This window comes from Mirounga angustirostris, unplaced genomic scaffold (genome assembly GCF_029215605.1).
Source record: "Mirounga angustirostris isolate CCGP_5_RB_7025 unplaced genomic scaffold, mMirAng1.0.hap1 SCAF_9, whole genome shotgun sequence".
NCBI lineage: Eukaryota > Metazoa > Chordata > Mammalia > Carnivora > Phocidae > Mirounga > Mirounga angustirostris.
Window position 1 is genome coordinate 44,781,735 of NW_026991717.1, and position 24,264 is coordinate 44,805,998.

Consider the following 24,264-nt stretch of genomic DNA (forward strand, 5'->3'; position numbering starts at 1 on the left):
TGATAATTTGTGTATAACTTTCATTGCCACTAAGAGGTAGTATGATTCAGGATACTGTGGTTTCTCTGAACCCCAACCAAAAACAAACAAAACCATGAAAGTAAAAAGAATGCCTAGGGAGTTGAAATATGTATCAAAAGCATACATAAGAGAATTAAACATCTAGGTTTTGAGTATGCTTATGCATGCCTGAATTTAGCCTTAGATTTACAGTTATATCAGCTTCTCTCTTTATTGGGATCTGTGTCCAAAGGCATAAAAATGTAGGAAAAACGGAGATGCCAATGTGTTTGAAATATGAAGAAAGTTATTGTTTTACATTAACTTTTTTTATAAATTACACAAATTTTTTTATAGTAACTCTGTCAGCTACACTGCCAGGAAGTTAGTATATTTGTAGTCACATGGTCCCCTTTGATTATAATTGATGTCCATATCTGCATGTTATGGTAACTGAGGTTTTTATTTCCAAGCTATTTGATTACCCTTTTTCCTGGATTCCCCACAGTGGAATGTTCTCCACTCACTCCACCTCCACCTTTGAGTAAACATTTATCCTATGCAAGAGTGATAACTTTTTCCTTTGTTTGACTTGTTGATCTCCTAGGCATTCACTATAGCTCCTAATGTCTTAAGTAGTTAACAGCCAAGCATAATGATTAGAAGGCGTATTGAGGAATAGAAAATGCTAGGATATGCAGGATTAAGCTTCAGATTCAGTGAAAGAGACTTACTCTGTAAATCTTTTATTTTAAGTGTTTTGTAGGAGAGAGGGAGGGGATTGTATGGTAGGTAATCCAGATCCCTGTAATACTGAGATCCGAGGAAGGAACGCTGGAAAGCAGACCACAGCCACTCCCTGGAGGAAGAGCATGGGGATGGGAGTCAGACAGATCTTGTTCACTTGAGATTTCTAATCCCTACTCTGTGCCTGGCACTGCGTTAGGCACAGGGTGGTATAGAAAGTTTAACTCCTAACCCTCATTCTCCAATAGATTATTCTGCATCTGAGGAGAAAGGACAAACCCCCTCGAGGAAATTTCTGTAATGACGGAATTGCAGGAAAATGCAGGGTTATGATGCAAGTTGGAGCTGGGGATGCTGGTGGTGAGCTAAGCTTGGTCTAGAAGGGTAGCAAGGATGAGGTGTGATCAGGTAGACCAAGGAGTGTTTGGGGGATTATTGTGTAGACCTGTCTAACTAGAATAGAGTATTAACAAGGAAAAGGAAGGACAAGAAGAGCGGAGATAAGGTTTCGGCTTTATCTCAGAACCAGTGGGGAGCCACAGAATGTGTGTGAAAAATACACTGACCTTTAAATAATGCTTTTATTGCCACGGTCATTTAGTGAGTGTTACATAAAGCAGATGTTCCTGTACTTCAGTCCCTTTTCCGAAATCAGAAAGAATTCTTATCCTTAGATAGAGGTTCTTCTCTGGCCTTTCCTCTGATCAACTATGTAGCAAAAGTGCTTATGGAGCAGGAAAGATCTAGTCCAAAAAGGGAAGGCTGTTCTGATTATTAAAGAGAAAGAGTGTTTTCCTTTTTCTCCATCTTCCCAGGTTTAAGGTCTAATTGTAAGACCAGTTCTTGCCGTTTCGTCGAAATCAGAAGAGAGAAATAAGCTTGAAAAATACATATGCACTTTGAATTGCGTGGCTAATGGTCCTCCTGGCTTTCTTTCATTCCTGCTGTGAATTGGCTGGAAGCTACTGTATGTAATACACCAGGAGCTGAAGTCTTTCCAACCCTTTTTAACTCGGCTGCACGCAGCTGTGTAAAAATTTGAACCCCAGATTCCAAATCTTGCTCACCCCTTAGGTAGGCAAAGTACACTGTGTTGACTATTATTTTGTTCATCAGCACGAAGAATCTTTTCCCTCACGTAGCTGGACGGTACAGTAAGGGGATAATTATACTTCCTTTTTCTCCTTGTCAGGATTTCTTAATTTTCCAAGAATGAGTCCCTATCGTTTCAGGTAAAGAACGCGAAGATCCAGATGAGGCCTTGTCATTGGCTGCCTGTTCACAAAAGTCCTCGGTATATAACGAACTATATCGCGCTAACTTAGCTGTCTCTCTTACATGGTGTCTTTTTGTGTCGACAAAACTGAAAATCCACTTTCCCTCACCAAGTCGGGGCGTCGGGATAATTGATTGTTACCAGTCTCTGCTGTTAGTAGACAAGATAACACCAGTGCCTCTGGAGAACGGGCGAAAACTAAACTCTGTCCCCCGAGGCCAATGAAATAGCTGTTTGGTCCCTTGTGTGAAACTTCCTAATAACTTAACTGGGCAGCCTCTGGGTCCCTGGAGGGTTTCTCCACAAGAGTATTCCCTCTCTTTGTTAAGATTGCTTATTAAAAATGATTTTATAATGAAGTTGCCTCAAATAGCAGCTCTTTTCCTGGTTGTCCTTGAAGCTGTGGTGAAGAATCTTAGAGACAACTGTCTAGGGTTTTCCTCCTTGTTAAAAACTTCTCTCTTACCACTGTTACTCTTGATTTTTTAAGGAGACAAAGTCTAACTGACACAAGTCCCTCTCCGGTTGATTATGTCGCTTAAAACCCGGTGCAAGGCATTATTGGTAGTTAAGCTTGTCATTCCGGGCTCAGGAATCGAACTGATCTGCATGGATGGAGGACATTTAAGTCTGTGGTGGGAACAAGGCTGTCGGGCTTCCCCGCAAGAGCGGCGGCTAGGGAATGTGATTGCTAACTCTGCCCCTGACTCCATCAAAACAATGACTTCCAATTATTTTCTCTCTTTGGTCCTGGATTTCTCCAATCTGCAAACTAACGGGTTTCCTGCCATGAGGGACTATCATGAAGAGCAATCAAATAATAAAAAAATTAGTATTGCATTCCTTGCTATCCAGGCACTGTATAGATTCAGACTTCTAACAAATGTGGGCAAGTAGGAGAAAAATCCATTTTTTTGTTGTCCATATCATCAGCTTGACTTTTGGGCTTGAAGAGGCTTCAATATGCTGGTATATTTACTGACTTATTTATTTTTAAAGATTTTATTTATTTATTTGAGAGCGAGAGAGAGAGCAAGAGAGAGCACGAGCAGGGGGTGGGGAGAGGGAGAAGCAGACTCCCCTCTGAGCAGGGAGCCCGATGCGGGACTCGATCCCGGGACCCCCGGGATCATGATCTGAGCCGAAGGCAGACGCTTAACCTTCTGAGCCACCCAGGCACCCCTGTGCTGGTGTATTTAATATAAAGAATGATAAAGTAGATGTCAATAGGGCTTACCATTGGAAACATCTACACTTCGGACTCGGTGTCCCAGTGGCCAGGTGACTCAGGAAACAGCAAAACATATAAAGTTGTTAGTGACAGATTCAGCTTGAAATATTTTTCTAACTTTAGAGCTTGTCAGACAGTAAATCCACAGAGCAGAGTATTCCAGATGCAGCTTGGCACTCCTTTTGCTCTGCAGTGTGAATATAGTACACCAATAGTACGAGGGACCACTGTGAATCTTTTAGTGGCGAGATCAGTGTGGTCTGCTGTGCTAAGAATTATGGTGTGCTAAGTTGTGCTAAGAACATGCCTTGGCTAAACGCTGTTCTCTAAGACCAGGTGTAGTAGAAAACACTATCTTTCTATGCAGCGATTCCTGCTCCCTCCTTTCTCAAATAAAAAGAAAAGAAACAGAAAGACTATGACCTGCTCTGGAATCCCACTGCCAGCAGGATCTTCTTATTCCACCTCCCTAGTAACCTTCTAATGCGTTCCAGTACCTGAGGAGTCTACATTTCTTAGTATGGCACTCAAGGGCCTTTACAATCTGGTCTTAATCTTTCTACTGCTCATTCCCTGACTTCTATGCTGGCCGTTTCTACAAGATTATACATGGGCATACCTCAGTGCCTTTGCTTCAGTTGTATCTTGTTTGTCCTGGAATGCCCTTCACCGACTTTTGCACCTGTAGAATTCTTACTGCTCCACCAAAGGCCAACACAAATAGCATCTGCCATGCAAAGCCTTCTCCAGCCACCTCCCCTTGTTAAACTGTTACTGCAGCTTCTCTGCCCCCACAGCACATGGTTCAGGTGACAGTACAGAAAGTATATTGTAGAATAGTTGTTGTTTATGTAGCTTTGTCCTAGATATGCTTTAATTATCTTTCTATCCCTTAAGCTTAGCAGAATGATTGGTATCTACTATGTGTTCAATTAATATCGGTAGATTTTAAATAAGAGTGTGTGTGTGTGTGTGTGTACGTGCACAATTTTATGACCTCACATTCTTCTTGCAAATTTGAGTCTAGGGAAAAACAATAATCTTTTCATTGTTAACAGCTAAAAGGAAGAACAGGTATTTAATATTTGAAATTATCTTGTGAGATTTGTTCTATATTATTTTGGAAACCAATACTACATCTCAAAGGGCTTCTTAATGTCTGGCAACTTACCCTATGTATCTGGAGTCTCAATTTTAGAACTGATTGCTTTAAAGTTTCTTTTTGCGGATTTAAGACAGCATCTCATCCAGAAGGCTTAAGAATACTTGCTTTTATTCTAAGATGAAGAACGTGTTATTTTTCTGAGTGACCTCTTAAACACCATTTGTCTGCCTTATCAATACAAGATTTTATAAACTAGATAATCAAATCTACAGAGTGAAAAAGAAAGAGACATTTTCAGTTACCATTGGCATCTATTTAAAGGCAAAGGAGGGGGCACCAGTGGCTCAGTTGGTTAAGCGTCCAACTCGTGATTTTTGGCTCAGGTCATAATCTCATGGGTGCTCGGATCCAGCCCTGCATCAGGCTCTGTGCTCAGTGGGGAGTCCGTTTGAGATTCTCCTTCTCCCTCTGCCCCTACCCCCACATACTCATGCTCTCTTTCTCTCTCTCTAAAATAAATAAATAAATCTTTAAAAAATAAATAAATAAAGGCACAGGAGAAAACTACCTAGGAGAGAAAAAATTTGGCCAATCTCTCCACAAATGGAGAGTATATTCTGTCAAGGAAAATATCCTGTATTTGTCTGGTCTAGAGAGGGAAAAGTGATCGTAGTATGTTAAACAATTTGGGAAGTAGATGTTTTGGTAATCCTAGATTACTTACTGAGTCTTAAGGTAAATTCTGGGGAAATAAATGGCATTTATTTGTTCAAAGTCAGAGCATGTGACATTGCTATGTTTGTCTGGTCTGGAATGTAAGTGTGTTTCCTTAACTTAGCAGGGACCGATGATTTCAAAACTCTGGCCCGCTTCAGAAGTAGCTGCTCACAACCATGGTTTCTGTCTGCTTTTCCTTGGAATCCTCTGCCTTTTAAGCTTTATGAGCGGTTTCTTGCCTTCTTTTGTTTGTAACTATTTCTTGAGTCAAAACAAGAGGAGCCAAATTATCCCCTGCAGTATCAATTCCTTGAGTGGAAACCTTGCTTATAAATGAGAGGATGAGAGGTGACCCAATAAAAGAATCTATTTTTATTTTAATTTTAATTTATTTCCTGGTGGCCCTTTATGCCTCCTTAGGCAATGACCTAACCAATTCTATCTTAACACTGATTTTTTTTTCCTTCCAAGGTCAAAAAGCACTTTGGAATTATTGTAAGAGGAGACTAAATGTTTTCTTGCCTCTAATGGAAAGTCCATCCCTTCATAGGAAATGTGAAGTCTGGCTTTCTCAGCTTCACACTCATTCTGTCGTGAGGCTTCTATCAGCAAGCTAAAGGAGACCAGGAGGAAGGAAGAAGATCTTTGATTTCTGATGGAAACACCATCTCTTGTGGCCTCTTTCATCCCTCTCCTTTCTCAGATGGGAGTCTTTAATAACGCAGTGAGAGGAGTGGTCTTCCTTTTTGTGCTGCAGTTTCGCACAGCCAAGTGCAATCAAAGTCGAAACTGTCCTAGAAGGCATTCAACCTGTGGTTCTCCAGGTTGGACAAGGGAAAACTGTCACACTGTCACACATAGATCCATGCCCTCACACTCCCCACCCCCCTACCCCCACCACACACACTCACACAAAAGAGTTCTGACTGATATCTCTAAATCAAAGAACTTTCCATGGCCTGATTTGTGGAAGTTACCTAATCCTGCCTATAACTGGGGTGATTTGAGAGATGGGAAAATGTTCTCATTTTCATTATGGGAGTCACTGGGGGACCGTATCATTGAGAAGAATATGCGTTTATTGCCCTAAGTTGCTTTACCTGAGATGCTACTGGTATGTTTCACTTAAGTTAAATTTCTAATGAACAAAATGACCAATGTGGGTCCCATTCTCAGAGATTCTCCTTGTGCTTAAGGTACTCTTTAATGGTCAGAGTTTTACTTACAAGGAAAAATTCTAGAGGGTTGAGTTAATATGCCCCCGAAACACAGAAAAGCCAACTTCTAACATTCTGCATATGGTCAAAGGATCTACACACTGTCCATGACTTGTCTATAGTCATACAATAGTAAAACGTCATCACAAAGTTCCTTACGTTGTATGATCACCATTAAGTGAGCTCACCTGGTCATGTCAACCTAGAAAACTTCTGGAACCAACCCTCTTGGCATAAAGGCCAGGCTGGGTCTACGTCACACCAAATAAAGTTCTACCATATTCTCATCTAAAATTCATCATGATTCCCAACTTGTCACCCCCACCTTTAAATAAATGGGTAGCTTAGATTGGGTTCCCCAGAGAGTAGACTCTGAGATGTGCATATAGGAAGTTGATTGGGGAGTGCTCTTAGGAACAACACTGTAAGGGGTGAAGGAAGCTGGATTGGGCAGGAGAAACTGACCTGTCATGCAGCTGCAGCCTGAGTTCAGGAGATGCCGCAGGGAGATGAGAAGCAGGGGTAACCCTTGAGAGATGTCCTAAATTGAGGCAAGGGGACTGGATATTTTACCCTACATCAACCAGCCACCGGATGCCAGCCGCCCACAGGGAGGGGCTTAACAGTTGGGCAAGGCAATTTCCCCTTCGCTGAAGGCAAGTCTCGGGTGTGAGCCATTGGCAGTCAACACTCCGGAGCCCAAGGAGAATAAGGGCCTCGATCCTGGAGGGAGAAAGGGATCTGGGTGGCACACCACAGTATCACTATAGGGGGGCCAAAATAGACATTAAATTTAACTTTTGTGGAAAACATGTTTGCTGTATTTGAAATGACACACATTTTATTGCTTAGCTAGGATGTAAACTAATAAAATAAATGCTTGGCCTCAGCATTATAGTATACCAGAATTGCAAATGCTAAAGAAAAAAAATTGTGCTTTTTTGTTGTTGTTGTTGTTTTTTCCTGTTGAATAAGGCTCTTCATTAGAATTTCTGGTCCTGGATGTGTGCATTATAAATCATATGCTTGTACAATTCCACGTAATGTTTTATTTTCCCATGCATGGACATTCCAGAGAGTTAACACATTTTTCTCAATTATAAAAATAACACATTTCCAACTCTTTCAGCTCATGTAAAATGTATTCATATAGTAACAAAGAGGATGCCTGCAAAGAACTAGTTATACATATTATATGTTACTTTTCAGATTTTGACAGTTGACTCCTGTCTTACATTTGAGATACAGTGTCTGATGTATTTTTTTTAATTTTTTTTTTAAGATTTTATTTATTTATTTGACAGAGATAGAGAGCACAAGTAGGCAGAGAGGCAGGCAGAGGGAGAGGGAGAAGCAGGCTCCCTGCTGAGCAAGGAGCCCGATGTGGGGCTTGATCCCAGGACCCTGGGATCATGACCCGAGCCGAAGGCAGCCGCTTAACCAACTGAGCTACCCAGGTGCCCCGTCTGATGTATTTTTAGTGGTTTATGGAGCTCCACCCTCATTTTGCCTGTTAGCAACTACTTGCAAGTGAACTCAGGATTAAGCTGGAGATTAGTGGTGGCTGCCAAAGATGAGAATCATCATGAGCCAATAAGCCCATCCCCCAACTGTTGCCTTAAAAGAAAAAGTTTCTCAGGAGTAATTAGTGGTAAGGTACAGAATGAATTTTAGTTCCATTTCTCAAAATTTTGACCTAAACTCTGATTTAGTGAAATTTGACTTCAATTTGACTTCTAAGAATGAGAGTTCCCAATATGAAAAAATCAATCCAAACTGTTTTCGTGGAGTATTATATCAGGAGAGACAGAACTGTTTGTACTCTTTCCTCTTTGGTTCGAAATACATCTCCCACCACCAACTCCAACATTCTAAAGTCCCAAGTTTTCCTTCCTGTAAATGTTATTCAGAATACCCCTATTCCTTCCAGAATCGGAAGCTCGAGACACCTTGCAGATGTGAACAAGGGCTTTCCAGTTTCAGAGATCCTGAAGGTTCAAACAAATATCTGAACCTGTAGAGTTCAGGTGGAGTCAGGGTTTATCTAAATGGAATTCAATCTGTATTGCATTCCTAGGTTTAGTTTCTGTGCCTCTGCTTTGGGAAAGAGGGGCCCTTTCAGGTGGATAGTGAAGTTAATTCAGATTATTCTTTCCCTTATTCAAAGAGAATCAATAGATTGGAGAAACTCTTTACCTGGTCTGAAAGCTTCCATGGTTCCAGCAGCTCCTACCTGGGAATATTCCTAGCCATTCTTTTGGAGATCCCTGTGTCTGAAACCTGTGAAAGGGATTCTGCTGGTGCCCGTGGATGTCAGTGGCAGCCTGATCAGTCTGGCCTGGGTATTACCATAATAATTACAAGGTCCTGACAGCAGCTTTTCAAGTGGCAAAATTACTAGGAGGACCATCTCCTGTAACTCACTCTTGGGAGAGGAAACCCCCGTATCCTCTACCAAGTAACCCAACTAAATTTGCCATTTCTCAGATGTCTGACCCAACCCATCCGATTACATGCATTGTGTAACCACTCCACTTCTTTGCAAGACATGCTGATAGTTAGTATAAATTACAGTGATTTTTTTTTTAATATAAAGGTAGCTAATGAACTGAAATGTAATGTAATTGCTATTTTCAATGGACAGGATGAATGTGCTTAATTTTTTCCTTGAAAAAATAATAACTCCATATATATGTAAATGGCTATGTGTGTGTATATGTGAGTGTGTGTGTGTGTGTGCATATGGTTTTCCTTTTTTTTTTTTTTTTTTGCCAGAATTTCAGTGAGTGATTCACATTACTGTCAATTACACGCCCTTATTATGTATTACAGCCACCAGGCAGCTGTCCAGGAAAACACAAGTCTGAAAATGCTTCTGTTTTAAGAAAATTAAATTCATCATTGCTCCTCCTATATGGGCATGTGCAACAGGCAGGAAGCCTCCACTTTCTTGCCAAAGAGAGGGATAAGGCCTTTCCTACTTTATCTGGATTAAATAGCCACTCTGACATCTTGAGATCTTGATACCAATGCCCAGATGCAGGGCTTGGTTTTGGTTTCTAAACATTCTTTTTTTGTTGGTTTTTTTTTGTTTGTTTGTTTCCGTGTGTGTTACAAAACACAGATTGGTGTTATAAAACAGTATTTCTAGTTATGAGTCACAGCAGTGCCTGTGTGTTAGCAGAGAGGCTGCATGAAGGCTGAATGTAGAAACTGTTCACTTTCTTCCTCCCCAGAGCCAGTTTATGACAGCTTAGGGCTCTTTGCCCTATTTACAAAGCGGGCCTCATTGTCACCCTATTCAGTCAGATGTCTCTTTTTTTGAAGTTTGGGTAAAACTACAGCTGAAAATGCTTTGGGACTGCTCTATAGTCCAGGAAATTCAGCTTTTATATGGGCAAAATGAGGGCTGCTAGGCTTTCTCATATGTATTCTTCCTGGGAATCTTACAAAGTTTAACAGAACATCTTTAAGGCAGGCAGGTAAAGTGGCCTAAATTGTTGATGCATTTGAGAAAATTATGAGAATTAGTTGATATATTTCCAGTTCTGACTCTTTAACTACATTTGAATCTGATTCATAGAATCAGACACTTCAAATAATGAAATATTTAGTAGCTTTGAAGCTGGGCTTCACATTATCTGTGTTTCAGATACATTGTGTCTAAGTAATGGTGGAATCTAAAATAAACATTTGAAAGACAAAGGATTTGGAATTGAGTGAAATCAGTTTCACCTCTACCCTTATTTAGATGCAGATTCAAGCCAAAAGTTGAAAAAGAATTTTTTTTTTAGATGATGGATGGAATTTGGATATGGACTGATATTTTAGATGCTATTAAAGAATTATTTCCTTAATATTGTCAGGTGTAGTAATGACATGGTAGTTGTTTTTTTAAAAATCTCTATCAGAGATGAAGACTGAAGTAGTTAGGAGTGAAATGACACGATATCTGAGATTTACTTTAAAATGCTCCAGGAAAAAAACTATATTGAGGTGGGGCTGGGAATAGGTGAAACAAAGTAGCAAAACATTTATTTTACCAGGAGGGAGAGAGGGAGTCCATGGAGCTGTATTACACTATTCAAGTTTTGTGTAAACCTGAAATTTTTTTAATAGATTAACTTTTTTTCACCTTCTTGTCTGTGATTTCTGAGATGATTATATTTACAAAGGAGGTTTGACCACCTTGGGTAATTAGTATTTGATGAGAAAAAGGTGACACCAATGAGCATTGCAAGTTCAGAAAGTTGATAGTGTTCTCTTAAATGGCATAAATCCCTGCATCTCTAGAAAAATTATGCATTAATTGTTAGCATACATGTTCATAAAAATTACCTTTTGGAATAAAGTTCCCTCACCTTTGCTTCAGGTTGGAAAAGGATATTCGTGTTAGCTGCTCTTGTTTTTAAGTCTTTCTAATGTTCTGGTCATGAAGACCCAGATTTGAGAGTGGACCAGAGAGTGAATCGGGTGGTCCGCACCTCCCCTATGTGAGATGGGGACATTTTCTCAAGGAGGTAGAAAGCATCTTGTTCAGAGGCAGTTCCACTTGCTTTTACAGCAGTAGAAGCAAGACTGGAACCCTTCGACTCTGTCATACCACCTCAGTCTCGTCCTTTAAAATACTCATTAACAAGCTACTCTCTGGGGATCAAAGCAGTTTTCTAAATCCAGACTAGGGACTGCATGCAAGATGTTCATTCCAGTACTGTGGCCCCAAATGATCTTTTCCTTTATTGAACGCCATTTCCAAGTTGTGTGATAAGTCCCAGAAGTGATGGTTTTTAATTCTGTTCTTGTTAATGCTCTGCAGCCCATTTACGGTGTGTTCTTCTTCCTCCTCTAGCTTTCATAGACTTTCCGTCAGCGACGGTCAGTAGACTCAGATGACAGTCTAGGCTGACGGGAGGATGCCCTTGGCCAAGTAATTCCACGAGGACTATCAGCCATTTCAGTAATGCCTTTCCAAACCTTTCATAATTGAAGCTGAAATTCCAAACATCACAAATGAAATAGGGACGTTTTTCTCCAAATGGAAAAATGAATTCTGTTTTGTATTTGTGGCCGAATCCTTTAAGCTCAGACTTACCTGCTAAATTTTGTCTCCTTTGCATTGTACTTCATAATAGCTTGTTGGGATAAAGTAGAGGATTCGATTGACATTTATAAAATAATTGTTACCTAGTCCTTTCAAGAGTTTTACAAAGAGCAACCCTCTGATTCTTTAAAGCATAATAATACAAATAGACGGGGAAACAGACATAGAGACAGAAGGACTTTGCCCCATTGATATGGTCTGTGAGGAGACCAGCCACAGGGGTTGGTCCTCTCTTTCTCCTATCCATTACTCAGAACTCTGGATTCTCTTGTCTGTTGGATGCTCAAGAAATACAGATTTCATGTATTCATTCAAGAATCATCCTGACCTTACCGAACTCCTAATATGTAGAAGGCAGTGGGGATATAGAAAGAAAATATTGGGGCACCTGGGTGGCTCAGTCGGTTGAGTGTCTGACTCTTGGTTTCAGCTCAGGTCATGATCTCAGGGTCCTGAGATTGAGACCCATGTCGGGCTCCATGCTGGGCATGGAGCCTACTCAAGATTCTCTCTCTCCTTTTCTATCTGCCCCTCCCCCCCCATGTGCATGTGCGCTCTCTCTCTCTCTCTAAAAAGAAAAAACAAAATAAAATAAAATTTTAAAAAGAAAGAAAATATTGACTCTCTACTGCCACCACCACCCCATTTTCTTGAAGGAGACAGGGACACAGAAATGGAAAAGTACACAAGTGCACAATCTAAGTGCTTTGGATACAAGTGCTAAGGAAAGAGATGGTATAAGATCTGCACCCCACAGGAGGCTCCTGAAAATCATGTTGGATGAAGATCTAGCCAAGTAATATTTCAGAGCATGAAGGAAGGTGAAGGAATAGCTGAGAGAGCATTCCAGTCAGAGGTAAATGGAAGTGTGGTGTGAACACCTGGCTATTTGTCTGTGTCCAAGGTATACTTAATCCTGAGGATTTGAAAACTCATTTCATCTTTCACTTTTTTTTTGCAAATTATACCTCCTAGAAGACATTTACTTAACATATTTAGAACTCAAGATAATAATCCTATAGAGGAGTCTACGATTAGCCAGATGAAACAGGGAAGTACTTGATTTCCATTTCAGGTTCCCACGGGGAAGTTTTGAAGAGGTCCCACTCTGGCTTAGCTTCTCAAGAACTGGCTTTGTTGTCAATACAGGGAGGTTTGTTCCTTTTCTGGACCTTCAGCTGCAGTGTAATCTAACAGGGGAATAACTCCTGTAGTCTTCCGGGGGCCAAAGAATCAGCTTCCCTTGGTTTTGTTAATAGAAATATGCCTTGTCCCATTGTCCAGAGCTGCTCATGGATTCCTAATTGGTCATTGACATGGAGAAGGCTGTTTTCTCTGGCAGGTTGGCAGAAGCATCATAAGCCACAGTTAGACGCACTGAGATGTCCATATCCAAAATAAGAGAAGAAGGGGAAAATGGGGAGATAATGGGGGATGCAGGGAAGGAGGAGAAAGAGAGAGAAAAGTAGGAAATGCATGCGTAGCTTTAGAGATCACCCAGAGACTTCTTACATGAGCTGACCTCCCAGATATCAATCTGGAGACAAGGCCTTTTACTTTGTTCAGGAAACCCTGGAGATTCGTGGTTTCTAATATTCACGGTGTTATGTGCCAACCCACATAGCCAATTTTGCAGGCAAGTAGCGCTGCTGACACATGACCCATATTTCTCACAAATCCCACTATTCAGTGGTCTTTCTATTCTTCTAATTATACCAAAAAGAGAGTCTCTAGTGGGTAATAATCTCTCTTTGCTTATACTTTGTAGTTGGGTTCCAAACCAAGACCTTTCCTCTATCACAGCTTGAGTATGTTATTTTTATTTTAGAGCCAGTCACGACTAATGGAGGGGGTGTGGAGAGAGTCTCTTGGCCTCCTGGGGTGGTGGTCAGTGGATTTATCCTTTACTCTTCCTTCCTTTTCGACCCAGTGCCTCATTTGGTTTGGCTTGCCTGGGCAGATGGGGAGATACCTGCTCAGAAGATCTCATTCAGCATGCGTTGTGTGGTCTGGCTTGGTTGTTTATTTTTTTCAAATCAGATACTGAAATAGGGTACATTGTGAAATCCTTTAACTAAATTATAGTGCAAACACTTGGTTTCAATGAATCTTGAAAAAATGAATAATTTCACTATTTAATAAGTTTGATTGCTATTATAAAAAATGAAAACAAAAGAATCTCAAGGGTCAGTGATTTAAAGATTCCTTTCTAATCTGTAACTCTTAAGTTGAGCTTATCTCTGTTGACTTTGCGTCATAATTTTTTATGTATTATCTCCCCTAGACTGTAAACATCTTGAAGGCAAGATCGGTGTCTGTTTCTTTTTATGTGCCTCAAACTCCTTATACCATCATCTAATGAAGCAAGGCAGATGGGGATGTACCTTGGATCCGGGACTCAGAACCTGGGTCTGCTGTCTACCAGACAGCCTGACCTGGCAAACTCCAAATGGGCCTCACTTTCCCTCATCTGCAAAGTAAGGAAACAGGACTAGATGATCCCCAAGGTCTCTGCCTTCCTAACTTATGAGTCAGAGAGCAGTTAGATCTTGAATTGGGAGAACTGGAGTTACTTTCAGGCTTTATCATTAATTTTTCTTTGTTCCTGTATCTCAAAAATGAATCACCTGAATTTCTCCACTTTGGTAGAAGGTATTGATTTTACCCTCTATGATAAATCGAAAAGAATCCTGAATGAGAAGTTACTGTAAATCACTAATATAACCATTAAGTGTTAATAAGTTCCTCAGGGAAACTATTCTTCAATCAGCCAGAATAGCTTAATTTATTTTTCTTTAAATTAAAAGACTTGCAAGAACTGAACAAGTGAGAGAGTCCCAGAAAAGGTGGGGTATACTCCTGGGGTCTGCAGTCTCTGTGGCCAAATATGTGTGGTATGCACATCTGTGTCTGAGGTTGGAGGGTTCTCTCCTTTGCTCTTGTTTTGTTTATATGGGTGAAATCTGATTGAAATTTACATCCAGGGAGGGACAGAATGCAGACCAGGTGGGAGACTGACTTCTGTAGAAGGCTTTGGGAAGGGATGTGGGGGGTGGTCACATTTCTACACTGGCTTTGAATGTCATTCATTCCACCATTTATTTGTTGAGTGCCTACTGTGTACCAGACATTCTTCAAGGTGCTGGTATTTGCGAGTATTGCACAGTATGGATGCTGCCTCTTCTTCTTCCCTGCCTCCCTGGTGCTTTGAGTCCCTGGAAGCACTAAATAGATACTGTAAAGCAATTGGCCTCTAAATGCTTTTTATCATGCCCTCTGGTCTCTGCTACCTGCTCCCAGGAAAGAGCTTGCTAGCCCTGAAGAGCTAATACAAAGCTGCCTAAATTCTGGGGCCATGTCATGGGTAACTGGGCAATTGTACACCCAGCTGAGCCTTTTAAAAAAAAAAAAAAAAGGTTTTTCTCGTCCTCAGAAATCAGGAGTTTTTTTAAACCCACAAATGTTGCCATGAATTGGGTATATTATATTTTCATGATTTCCTTCCTTTACATTTTCAATCCATTCAGTAAATATCAATTTATGAGTCCATATTATATGCCAAGCACTATGTGGTCATGAGAGATGGGATAAATAGGAAGCAAGTTCATTAGTTTCCTAATGCCTCCATACCAGCGTGAGGCTTAAAACAATAATTTATTCTCTTAAAGTTCTGGAGGTCAAAAGTCTGAAATCAGTTTGATTGGCTAGAATCAGGGTGTTGGCAGGGCTAGTCCTTTTGAGAGGCTCTATGGCTTCCTGACTTTCCCAGCTTTAGATCCACCTGTATTTCTTCCCTCATGGTGCTTCTCTCCTTTTCCAAAGCCAGCAACGTAGCATCTTCCAGCCTCTGTCCATCTGCTTCTGTGTGTCTCTGACCCTCCTGCCCTCTCTCATATAAGGACCCTTGTGATTACATTGGACCCACCAGGATAATCCAGAATAATCTCCCCCATCTCAAGGTCCTTAACTTAATCACATCGGCAGAGTCCCTTTTGCATCTAAAATAACATAATGACAGGTTCTGGGGATTAGGAGGTGGCCATTTTAGTGGGGAGGAGGGGCCATTTTTCAGCCTACTGCAACAAAGCACACAGCCTTCTTCACCTCGGAGAGCATAGATTCTAGTCTCATGGGCAAGGAAAAACTGGGGTAGATTTTTTGTTTGCTTGCTTGCCTGCTCGTTTGTTTTTGATGCTTTATTCTAGCCGTAAAGTTTCAGTGGAAATAAATATGGAGAAAATATGTCTGTTAAATTCAAATTGTGTCAAGGTGAAATATAAATCTTCCTCTTATAAAATGCTACCTTCAAAACAGAACATTAACTATACCATCAAACATAAAAATCTAAACTGTTGCATTATCCAAATTTCAGCATGAAATGATTGGAATCTTTATTTGCAAAGGGAAGAAAGAAGCCTTCTCTCTCCTTAGCCTGTGAGAAACTTCAGTTAACAAGTCTTTATTCAGTAGCTACTTTGATTAAAATGATAGGCATTCTAAATCTCAGCTATCCAAAGAGGCAGCTTTCATGGGAGAAGAAGAGATGCCATTTCTTCATCGTAAGTGCTGGCTACAGAGGTCAGGGTTCTCCTGGTAGAACTCATGCTCTCGTTGAGACTTTAATTGTCTCCAAGTTCTTTGTAGTTTTGAAAATTTGAACATGAAAAATATTGCCCTAGGGTATTCGAAACATAAATTATAACATTAGGCAAAAAAGAGAACCAACTTGGAGAGGGAGGACCTGGCTACAAAGCAAGAAATATAATATCAGAGGCAAAAAATTAAAAAAAAAAAAAAATGAGGCCAGGTGGCTAAAACATGGCCTGCTAGGCAGAGATAGTCAGATTCTGCACCCAAAGCCACCACCAGCCACCAAAAGAATACGGTGTAACGAAAAGTCCAGAAGCCGCAGAGATATCATTGTGGGGTCCCGCTTCACCTCTACTACCACATGAGAGTCATGTGGCCGTGAGTCACATAACCTTCCTGAGCTTCATCTGTAAAATGGGGATATAATAGTACCTAATTGAATAAATAAGATCTGTGGGTGCCAGCTGATGCTTCCTCAGAATCCGGGTGATTGATGGGCAGTCAGCGATGATAGTCATTTTGTAAGCAGGGTGAGGATGGTAGTCCCGGCTTTGGCACGCCCACTGCACATGCCCTACGCATGATGGCCTTCATCTTCTGCGGCCCTCCCCCCACGTAAGGCCGCTCTTGATATTCACTTAAGCCAAACAGAAGTTACCATTTGCAAAGTACACTTATGATTTGCTTCATGTCCCAGGCATGTTCAAATACACACACACACACACACACACACAGAGTCCCCCAGAGGTCGACCCTGTGTCTGTGACTCATACGTGGCAGCCAATTTTCCAAGCAAACTCAAGCACTCTAACAAGGGTTTGGGTTTTGCCCAATCAGTTGGGATTTGTCTGCAGGCTCATAGGTCATTGCCCCTGGTAAGCTAAAAAATTCACTTTCAAAGTGGTTCATAACCTATAGAAATGAAAGCCCACAGTGTAACATCTCAGGTAAAAAATCCAATGTCACTCAGATCAGGCTTACCAGCTGAACTCTGGTGATTATGAAGTGAACTCTGTTGTTGGAAACCTGCGTGAACATTGAAGTCTGTCATCACTTTTATTGGCAGGTACCACAGGCTCAGACAGCAAGAGGGCAGAGTGGGAGAGTACTGCCGAGCTGGTCAAACAGAAACAATGGAGAGAAGGAGAGCGAGAGGCAGCGGAGAGAATTTTGATTTTTCTAAAAATGGAACTATTTGTGCAGTGGGAAGTAACGAAAACTTATGGCCATGTGGTTTGTGTTAAATGTTAAGTGTTTCACGATGGTTAAATGTGTTCTTTGCACTCAGTGGAATTGGGATTCTCTACCGACTAATTGAACGGAGGGGAAAAACATGGGAGGGATTAGTTTTCTAGAAGGAAAATGAATTTGAGAAAAAAATAATGTCGCTGTAACTTTTATTCTCTATTGGGGATTTTGAGAGGATTTATCTTGGCTTTTCCGGAAGGACACAGATACAAATCATTGGATCATCGAATCTCAAGATTAGCAGGGAAATTTGAAGGAACCAGGCTAAACTCCCACCTATTCCCAGGACCCTCCACCCAGGTCCAGCTTAGGCATAAAACCTGAAATAAAGGTATTAGCTTCTTCATTTCTTTTCAATGCAGCCCATTCTACTTCTGAGCCAAACTGGTTTTTAGAAAGTTCTTCTGTCTACTAAGCAGGAAATCCATCTCCCTATAATCTCTACCTATTGGCGCTTATACTTTCTTCTGCTATTAACTAGCTTTCCTAATTGTACAATTGGAAAAACTGGAGCTAGGGTGGATTAAGTAACTTGTGCATCACTTCATAGCTACAAATGGCAGAGATTGAAATCCAGGTCCGCCTGACTGCAAACCTCCTGTTCTTTTTATATGTCACCTTGCCTTTCTGTCTAGACAAGAGAAAGGCAGCCTGCTTTCTACCATGGGGGACAAGTCTAAAGCCCTAACAAGAACTGAGTGCAGAGGAGGGAGGGAAAAATGGGTGAGTGGAGAGATGGAGGCAGGCAGAAAGACACCCCTCTCTGATCGGGGTTACACTTTCTGAAGCCAGGCCGACTGCGGTTATCTGAGTATCCCTCACATCCAGCTCTTGACAGCACTCTACCTGGTGACATGCTTAATGGCCCATGAAATGCTCACCCTCAGGGCTCAAGCCTGATATTTATGGTTCCCCACATAAACCTAAAGTGGATTGTAAATTTATCTCTCTCAGATTTAGGTGACAAAAATGGCTCTTAGAAACTCTGGAAGAGATAGTCGGACTTTATGGACATGTTGTACCAACTTTTAAAAAGATTAGGGTGGGGGGAGTGTACAGAAAGCTGCTGTTCCCAGGAGCCTCCTGGAGCAGAAGCCTGAGGGTATGGATGTGATGGGGGAAGGACGGCGAGGTAGGGGCGATGCTCATCGATGTTGTGCCACAGAATAGCTGCATATTTTGTATCATCAAAATCTGTCCTATCATAATGAAAAAAGGGAGGCTGTTCCGCGGAGGTAGGAAGCTTTTCCTAAGCTCCAGAGTAAGCCAAGTAGGTATTTGTATAGCTGGGCATGTATGTAGTAGGAAATACCTAAACAGGAAGACTCAGCTCGTGAAAGACTTGTTCTCGCTGAAGTGTGGGTGACCTTACTGAGACTCTGTCCGGGTGCAGGCATCGTGGGGTGTTTCTGTATTTAGGTGTGTGCGTCTTTCAGACTTGATGCTCCTCGAGCCAGCAGCTTCGTCGTCTTTGGCTTCTCTGATGTGAGCTTGCGACATCGGCAGGATGTGACTTAAATTGCACCAGCAAGTTCCAACATGCAGGTTCTAAGAGGAAACCTCTGTATATTCTCATGAAAAGATGGGGACATAGTAACAACAGCCAAAGTGATGACATTTCCCTCTACTGCATGCGTGCTCCCTAATCACAATTCTTGAGTATTCTTCTCCAAAAGTTTCTCTCTTCTTCACACCAGTAATAATATGGGTTATTAGGAAGAATGAGGTTAGGAGCCAAGCGGTGTGTTGGAAAGAACTCAGGCATTAGAGGCTCAAAGACCCAGGTTTGAATCTCTGCTTTTCGATGTACTCTATTTCTTGTGTCCCTTGGGACTTCATCTCTGAGCCTCGATTTTCTAATCCATCAAATGGGGATAAAAACATTGTTGTAAGCGAATGACACTAAGACCTGAAAAGAAAGAGGTTTATAAAACAAGAATACTGTTTGCAAAGGGCTGGCGTGGTGCCTCCTTTATTTTGGAAGACAACTTGCTTGAGCATTCAACTGTGTACCAAATCCTCCTCCCCAGGGACCAGCAGAAAATGGCCGGGCTCCTTCTGAGTGGAAACCTTCACTAGGGCTCCACAAATAGACTCTCTCGTCTCCTGGTTTCACCCACAAGAAAAGGCATTCTCCTCACAGGCATGTTCACGCCATGAGAAACCTTTCTCACCCTCTCTCTGTGGAATTCCTCTCTCCGGTTTTTGAGATATCCTCGACTCAAGGACAGAGCTGAGGTTTGGAAGCAAATTCAGATTTGAGTGCCTCCCCTCCCCTGCGCTGGGTGGGATTTCCAGGCTTCCTTTTCTGAAGATACTTTGTGAGTAACCTGAAGTTGGAATGCCCTCCTGAGGTGGATGTATAAAAGCCAGCAGCATAAATAGGAACTCAGGCTGAAGTAAGCATAAATGTTCCCCAACAACTTCAATAGAGAGAGGCTTGTTTGATCCTCGAAACTTCCTGAAACTGAGCTGAATATTTGTTTGTTTTGTGGTAGCTCCACTTTTTTTTTCCCCCAAGCCTTGTAGTGCAGGGCTGTTGGTTTCTCTGTTTAAAAGGAAAGTGCTCTTTCTCAGTAATGATGCTCGCATTCTGAACTCGGTAATACCTACTTCTAAAGGCCATTTCATCATAAAGATAAAGTTCTGCTAATTCTTAGGACTCCACAGATTAAGGATGTGGCCAGTTACCATGACTTGTGCTTACCTCCCAAAGTGTGTCATTTGGAAGACACAACCGAAAAAAGGTGTGTGACAGAAAGTTTCTAGATTGATTTTCACATGGAAGATTTGACCCCACGAGGGGAAAAGGTCAACATAAATGACTATACAAAAAGGACAGTAGCATTCTGACCTTTCGATTGCCAAAGAAACAGAGGCTCTTCTAGAGTTTGCTCTTCTGTTGCTTTTTTGAGGAGCCTATTGGTTATTAGCAGTGTTTTTTATTATTTGAATATTCGTGGAGCTTCAGCTCCATGGATGCTCAGTCCAAATCAGACAGCCCAAGGACAGCACATGGGGAAAATGCCGAGAGGCAAACCAGGGGGGTCATTTGCAGGAGACAGCGATAGTGGTGAGTCCTTCCTTTTGGCCTCCTTTCTGGTAGATGTGTATCAACACCATAAAACCAGTGTATGATGTCGAGCTGACTGACAGTTCCCAAGACAGAATGTTCTGAAGCTGGAAGAGCTAAGAAATGGCATGTCAGGGCTGAGGTGCTTGGCAGCGTTTTCAGATACACATAGAGTGTTTTCCTATACCTTGTCTCCAAAATGCTGATATCCCCAGGTTTCTGTGTCTCAGAGACCCTCAGAGTGTGGGAGGCAGCACTTAAGGCTGTGACAGCCACCGTCAGATCCCGTCTCTGTGGCCTCTGAACACAGGGGAAATTTGCCAGGTGTCAGATGCAAGAATCGTATATGCCATGGATTTTTTTTTTTCCTGGAAGCAACTGGAAACCAACTTAGTGACACTTAAGTCCTTCACCTGCTGCATCATTGTAGCCAGAGGGTGTGAGCCAGAGTGGTACCAAGAAGGGCCCTCATCAGAACAGCCGCCGGAGTTATGGGCTCTGGCTTGGAGTGGAATGTTATACTATATTCAGAGTCATGGCAACTTGAACTTGGCAGCCGTTTCTGCTTCTGACATTACAAGTGTGCCTGTTGACCTCAGAGTGGGATATAGATTGAGAAAACCTCTCTTTTGTAGCTAACAATTCATTTGGACTCCTTTAAGCTGGATGGTTGAGTAGTAGTTTAAGTGTTGAAATTACCCGGCATTGCTTTTCACCTCCCATAGATTAAATGTAAGATACATATGGAAACACCGAACGCTCCCCTGCTCCCCCCGGCCCCGGAAAGGGGTGCTTAGAATTCAAAGGATGTTTCCCTAAAATGAACCCTATTTGAAACTGAGAACCCTCCATGAGGTTAGTAATAAGTTCTTTTTGCAAAAGGGCTTTTTTTCAGAGGATTGTTAAGCAATATTTCATGATAGCTTCCAACATATTTGCACCCCTCAGAACACGCTACATTTGCTTTCGTGTGTTGTGATTAGCTGGTTTCTGTATTTAATCTGTAGCACATGGCATTCTTCTATAATAGTGCTTCCACAGAAAATTTTACTCTAGGCAAGTGGGAGACCAGTTATAACGGTTTGGTTTAAAAAAAAAAAAATCTGTCCAATGTTTCCAATAGCCACATTTTCCTGAGAAAATGATCTGTGGGCGCTTAAGGTTGAAGTTCCAACAATTATTTTTGTATTTTCCTCAAGTGATTTTTAAATGAAGTTGAGTAATGGTTTTAACAGTACATCCAGTTTTGATGTAATTGGGATAGATATCATATTCTACTAATAGCAGTCTTCTTTAATGTTTGTATATGTTTAAATTAGCATGTGGTTTTACTGCCTATCAAATTTCCCACATATCCCCACCTTCTTCAATGTTCTATGTGGAAGGCATCTTCATACTGCATACGAATGAGACACTGTCATGCTTTTAAAACTCTTGCCTCCCACCCCCCCTTCCCTCAGTCGGCCTCGCGTGAAGTTAGCCAGTCATGGTCCACATTACATCTTCCCCTTTGGCCTGTGTGCTCCCACCTCCTTATATAAGCCTTGGTAGCCCCACACCTTTCCACAGCCACGGCCACACCTGGCCAGGCAACCTGCAACAGCTGCCTCACACTTCCTCCTCCTCACCTGATCCACGGGGCTGCCCCTGGGGTGTGATGCCAGGGATGCTGAAGACAGCTGCGGCGGGATGAGGGGACAGAGGGGACACTGTGCAAATAATGGTCACCTTATGGCCCGTATTCCTCTCTCAGCAACAAACACATGGCACGTGCCTTTGTTTTCTCTTTCTAAACAGTTTTGGTCTTGGAACATCCCTAGCACAGGGACAGCCTCTGAGATTAAAAAACAAAAAAGATCAGGGCGCCTGGGTGGCTCAGTCGGTTAAGCGGCTGCCTTGGGCTCAGGTCGTGATCCCGGGGTCCTGGGATCGAGCCCCACATGGGGCTCCCTGCTCGGCGGGAAGCCTGCTTCTCCCTCTGCCCCTCCCCTGGCTCCCCCACCCCCTCTCAGGCTCTCTCTCTCTCACTCACTCACTCTCTCTCTCAAATAAAAAATAAAAACAAAAAACACAGAAGGTTACAGTAATAATAAGCTTTTCAAGGCAGTAACAACCTGCTTGTTGGGTTTGCTTTTCTGTCTCTCTCTTACCTTTCTCACCCTTGCCCCAGGATCAGTTGTCCTTTTGCTTAGTTGTTGAGCCAACAGGATCAACGCAGCCAAGGCTCTGGCAGCAATGGAAACCCTGAACCTTCCCAGGTCTCCAGGTGCTGAGGGCACGGAGCCGGGAATTTGGGGTGTCGCTTGCACAGGGCTTCCCATGTCCAGGGAACCAACCCCTGTGGGTTTGCTCACAAACTTTTGTGACCCATCTGCGAACCTCGTTTTGCAAGTTTGAGTATAGAGACTGGGATAAAAACTGAAAGCATCACACAACACATCTGAGCATAAAGGAATCAGGGAGAAAATCCTTGTAGTTGGGGAAACTGAGGCCTAGAGGTAGCAAGCTGTACACCTCAAGTAGGCAGCAAGGGCCACAGAATGTACTAGAAGGAAAGAAATAAGTGTGTGGTCCATTTCCCCATCAATACCAGGGGAACCATTTTAGAATGAGAACAGTAGTTACATTTTTTGACTGGGCTCTTCTTCTAGGTCATAAATACTTCCTACCACAGGTTACTGAGCCCAAAAATAAATATGGGAAGAAAACTCTTTGCGTGTATGAAGCACTTTGTATTTTCTCCCTCCTTCTCAATCCTTAATTAAGCTTTACAGCCACCCTGTGAAGCCGGTCATTACCGCTGGGTGAGGAAACGGAGTCCCACAGGAGCTCTGTGACTTGCCCAAGCCTACGAGCCAGACAGGCTGGGCAGGGTGAGACTCCCAGTTTCTGATGCCCACGCCCCATGCGCAATCCAGCCTCGTCACCCTGGGTCTTGGCGTGGGGAAGAAGTAAACAAACAAACAACTATTACACTGCTTTTACTTCTGGGGAGCAATGGGTTCTTATTCAAAATAGGTACAAGGGGCCAAACAAATGGTATCCAGTAGCAAAGCTACTGGGGGAGAGTGGTGCCACCATTTGGGGGCTTGGCGCTCTGCTCTTTCTGAAGCTATGTGTCCACGTCTAAGTTTCCCTTTATTACTCACATACCCAGGATTTATTCAGCAAAGGAGCCATATATCCTGCTGGCCAATGGGGATTCAAAAGTGATACCATGAGGTCTACTTTGCTGTATTCAGGTTCAAGACCATGTAATACCATGTGATATGTGCTGTAATATAGATATTTATGGAGAGAGATGGAAGTCCAGAAGAAAATTACCCTCCCTGGTGGTCAGAGAAGGCTCCACAGATAAGTGACATTTAAATAGAATCTAAAGAAAGGACTAGGAATTTGCTAGTTGGAAAGAAGGGGAAAAAAGCATCTGGGCAACTATGGTGGAGGTGTGATAAATTCTGGCTTCAGAATCCACCCCCGTATTCAAATCATGTTCTCTATAACCTGTAGCATAAAACTGAAACCCATAAGCTCAGCTCTCAACTCTGATGTCAGATTAGCTCTCTCTGTCCTTCGAGATGTCTTTCAATGCACTTTCCCTATACCAGATGGAAAGCCAGGACCTTGCCTAGATTTCTGAGAGCTCCAAGGTTTGAGAGTATAAGGGGAAGGCACCCAGGCTGTGTTTCCAGTCACCCCTGGCTCTGAATTTCTGCACTCCACTGATTGATTTCAGTTCCTCTGATGTCTTTTACATACGGTAGGTACATGTCTTTTTGTATGTATACTTACATATGCATACATGCACGTGTATATACGTATATCATACATATGCACATATACACATGAATATGAAATGCATCTCTTGATTTAAAAAAAATCTGTTTCACTGAACATTTTACTGTGGCGGGGGGTAGAGGATGGGTAGCAAATAGTGAGTTTCTCTCATAGAAACACAA

General features: G+C 42.1%; 1 protein-coding gene across 1 annotated transcript in view; it reads left to right on the forward strand.

Moving 5' to 3' along the window:
• RORA (RAR related orphan receptor A) overlaps positions 1-24,264 on the forward strand; it is a 717,927-nt gene that overhangs the window by 540,717 nt on the left and 152,946 nt on the right. The window lies entirely within an intron of this gene.